Source organism: Acanthisitta chloris, unplaced genomic scaffold, assembly GCF_000695815.1.
Source record: "Acanthisitta chloris isolate BGI_N310 unplaced genomic scaffold, ASM69581v1 scaffold6827, whole genome shotgun sequence".
NCBI classification, from domain to species: Eukaryota; Metazoa; Chordata; class Aves; order Passeriformes; family Acanthisittidae; genus Acanthisitta; species Acanthisitta chloris.
The window spans coordinates 276,326-280,843 of NW_008682078.1; positions in this window are offsets into that span (position 1 = coordinate 276,326).

Sequence of the window (4,518 nt, forward strand, 5' to 3'; positions counted from 1 at the left end):
AATTCTCTTCCCCCCCAGTTCTGCTTAATTACTAGTTCACACTGCAAAACCAGTCCATCTCTGAATTTTAGGAGAGATGAAATAAGCCTTTCAGTAACAGCACCTCCCTGCCACACCAGATGCTGTGAACCTGTTGCTATTAGAAATTATTAGTCATGTAGATGTTGTCAGTGGACTGACATGCCTGGATGGGTTACTCTTTTCATTGGATATCCTCTGTCCAACACCTTACTAGTTCACACTGCAAAACCAGTCCATCTCTGAATTTTAGGAGAGATGAAATAAGCCTTTCAGTAACAGCACCTCCCTGCCACACCAGATGCTGTGAACCTGTTGCTATTAGAAATTATTAGTCATGTAGATGTTGTCAGTGGACTGACATGCCTGGATGGGTTACTCTTTTCATTGGATATCCTCTGTCCAACACCCTCTCTGAGCATCCTCCTGCCATCAGCCAGACAACACACCCCAGGGACTACTTGCTAACCACTCCTGGTCAAGGTGTGAGTTAGCACCAACCTAATACTCACACAAGCTCATTTTGGCTATCACAGGTACAAGGAGGTGAACCAACAGCCCCAAGATGGGGAGGACAGTGGCCTCCAAGAGGGTCTATACTCAGTGCCATGGGGAAGACTGGTGAGGCCTGGCATTTTCTGCCATCATGGATGATCTCTGAGGGAATATGAGACTGCAGTCCTGTCCACAGTGAGCTGGGAACTTGCCAAAGAGCCCTCCCAGTAGCATCTCCCAAGGGAAGGCAGAAATAAAGTAAGAAGCCAAAAAAAAGTCAACCCAGGTTTTTAATAGGTGGAGATAGGCTGGAGTAGTTATTCAACCTTCTCGCTTTATGCCCTATCAAGGGGTTAAAAATAAAAGGGAAGGAGGCAGGGCTGGTGACACCTCCCTGTGACAGGACATCTTTGGTTAATGGGTCTGGGGAGGGGGAGTGTGACAGTGTGCCCCACATAACCACCTAGCTTTTGCAGGAGAGGTCACCCCATGGGCAGAGCTGGCACAGAGGTGGTTAAGGTTCATGCAGGTGTTTCCCTGTAATAGGCACTGTCAGGTACCTTTTCAGCCTTGATGACCATCTGGTTACTATAAAAGAATGGTTTATGGGATCTCATCCTGGTTTTTGACGACTATAACATAAGTATTGAGAGCCTGTAAGTTACAGCTTCATAAAAATAACAGCTTAATAATGAGAATGACTTTCCCCTCCCAGACCAGGACAAATTCAGGTGCATTTCCCCCTCCATTAGGATTGTAAAATGAGACAAAAGAGACCCAGGTGTCTAGGGGAAAAAAAACAACCCACAGCCCCAAAAACTTGTCAGACCTTAGAGCAGTGTATAAGCACAGCTTGAAGCTGTCTGCAGGGCAGGACTGAATCCCAGCCTCCAATTTGAAGAAGGGGAAACTGAGGCAGAGGACTGTGAAATAGCTTGAACAGCATCATGCAGGCAGACAGTGGTCAGTGCAGGAACCACATCCTCAACTCTCACTCCAGTGTGCACTGCTGTAATTAAAGACACCAGCACAGGTACCCAAGGGTTGTCACCCTTTACCACAGCTCTGTCTTCATCCTTCAAATTCTTTTTTTGTATTTCTGAAAAGCAATAACCCTCTTCAGATCCAAAGTCTCAGTGTTTTATAGGATATCACGGCAGTGTGTAAATATATGACTTTCTCCTTCAAGAAGTGCCTGCCAGGTCTGGCCCAAAATGATTTTCTTTTTCACAAAGATGTGGAGGGGAGAGGACCTTCTGCAATACATTTCATTAGGACCCTGAAATCTGAGATGTGTAAAATCAGTGGTTTTGAGGGTTTTTTTCGGCAGTCCTCTCAAAAAATATTCTCTGAATTAGTTCTTTTTGCAACAAAAAAAACCACTAAAGTTTTTCACACAAGTATTTTGTGTGACTTCTACAAAATGTTGGGCTGGGCACTCAAGCCCAAGGTTGAGCCTGGGCGAAAGGGCACCACACAGGGATGGCAGGGACTGCAGCCTCCTGTGGAGTGAGGACTCCCATGCATGTGGTCCTCCCAGGACCCTTCCTTTGAAAACTAATCAGCAAAGAGTAGAGCCATCACGAAGAGACACCCAGCCATGAGCCAGGGTGGGCTGGCGACCCCAGCCTGGCTGTAGGACCCTCATAACACTTAATAACCTGCTTAGATAGCACAGAGGTTAGCCCCTTGCATGGGGGCCTTGGTGGTCCCAGAGACAGGGAGGGCATCCACACTTCCATCATTTGCCTGCCAGGCAATGCCAGGCAATGCCTGCCTTGCCTCCCTTTTCCTTTTAAAAGCAAGACAGCTCCTGATGTCTTGAGATGGGCTGGGGGAGCTCTGGAGTGGGCCAGGGCACTGGAGACCGTCGGGGAGGAGGCAGGGGTGGGATTATCTTTCTTATGCCTCCAATTTGACCTCTTTGCCAGCAGATTGTTCTGATTTTCCACATGGAGGAATCTAGGGACCCTCTCGAAAGTTCAAACTCCCAACAGCTTCCCTACCAGCAGCAGCAGAGCTCTGGGGTTCTGCAAAGCCCTGTCTCACAGGGAGTTGGGCTGCACAGCAGTGTAACTGACCCAGCTTGCTTCATGCACAAATTTGGACATTTAATGTCTTTTTTTATACTGGGACCATGTGGGGTTTTTTTGCTAGTCAAAAGTTTCCATGGAAAACTAGGAATTGGGGTTTGCATTTTTTGCTGTTTTTACCACCTTGCCAATAGACCTGGGGGGAATTGCTGAGATGATTTGAAGTCAGAGCAATTCTATTTTTCTTATTGCAACAGAATTTTCTCACAAAATTTGTGAGCAGTTAACAACCAAACAGCTTACAAGTGAAAAACAAGAAACAGGGTAGTTTCTTTCAGGTTTTTCCTTAGCTCAGAAAAGCAAAACATTTCCATCTTTAGTCAACCTGAATTCTCAAAAATTTATTTTTTTAACTTCCTTGAGTCAGCCAGCAAACCTGAAAGATCAGCTCTTTGCATGGCTTGAACTGACAACATCTTTGACATCCCACATGCTGGTGCTACATTTTGGACTTGGGTTAGCCAAGTGTTGTCCAGAAATGCATTGCAGTACAACACCATAAAACAGATGGGAATATCAAGCACTGTCCTTCTCCCCTTTCCAGCTCAAGGAAGCATAAGGGAGTCTAAAACCAGAATTTCCCAGTCCGTGGCTGGAGCACTGAGTCCCCACAATCACATGTCTTAATGACAGGTCTGACCCAACACAGGAGCACTCTGTGGCATGCACCTTATTGCTCCATCTGCCCTGGCTGCAAACATTTATTATTCTTTGTGACACATACTGTAAAATTGCACTGAGGGAACTACATCTAGTTAGTAATTTCCATTCAGATGAGCTGAAGGAATTAATGAATTTGGAAGATCTCAGATCTTTGGAGATAGGGACAGGCGATGGCATGCTTGAAAATAATCACCCTCAACTGTGCACAAGCTTGAAACCACCCTACTAATCATAGGCAGTCAGAGTGCTTATCGGGGCAGAGGGAGAGCTCAAGCACGATTCAAACTCTCTAATAATGGTAAATGATTCCGCAAACGCACGTGTTCAGGGCTCAGACTGCTCCCAAAGCTAAGTGCTTATGAAAACTTGAAGTGCTCCACTGGTTTTAAATCACTGTGCAGGGCTGACTGATTTAAACTACCAGAGCACTTCTCTTTTCCTTGTACTTTCTTCTCCCCTCCTCCTCTTTTTTTTATTATGAATGCTTCAATTTGGAAGCAAGTCAAACACTTTAGTTTAGTGGTTCGAGACCATATTGAACCGATTTAGAAATATGTCAAAAAAAGAAACAGTAAATTATGGTTTAAAACCCTTTTGTTTCAGAGCATTTAAGGAGCAAAGACTGTAGCTTGAGCTGGGATGTATTAGCAGGGGCTGGAAGACAGCACTGGTTGCAAGCACAGACGCTTATCTGTTTGATCACATACCTACTGCAGGACAGATCTGCCCATGTGCTGCTCCCTACCCTGCACCTTTGATGTGCTGACTTTTTTCTCTGATCCTTAGTGGCCTTCTGCAGCAGCTGGAAAAATTCCCCTGCTTGTAGGTGCAGTGCTAAAAATGGCCTGAAACTTAAATGTTGTGCATGGAAATGGGAAAAGATGCAGCCCCCATCCAGGCTTTTTCAAAGAGCAGAACAGGAGTCTTGGCAGCCTCCAACACCAACAGCATCACAACCTGAAAGTGAAACTTTCTGGTGAATTCATAACTCTCAAAAGACAGAATAAAACTGAAGCAGATGGCATAAATAATGGAAAAGTGAATTAGACTTTAAAAATTCTGTCCTGTTTAATAATTCAGAATGATTATAACATGCTGAAAGGAACTTTTTTTTAATTACTTCTAGCCTGGCAATCTCCCATTAGTGCACACACAACTCCATCAAAAATCATCAGCTAACGAGAGCTGCATTAGCGTGAGACAAGTGGCAAAGTACATCCCTTTGGATGTCTATTCACACTAAGGACAT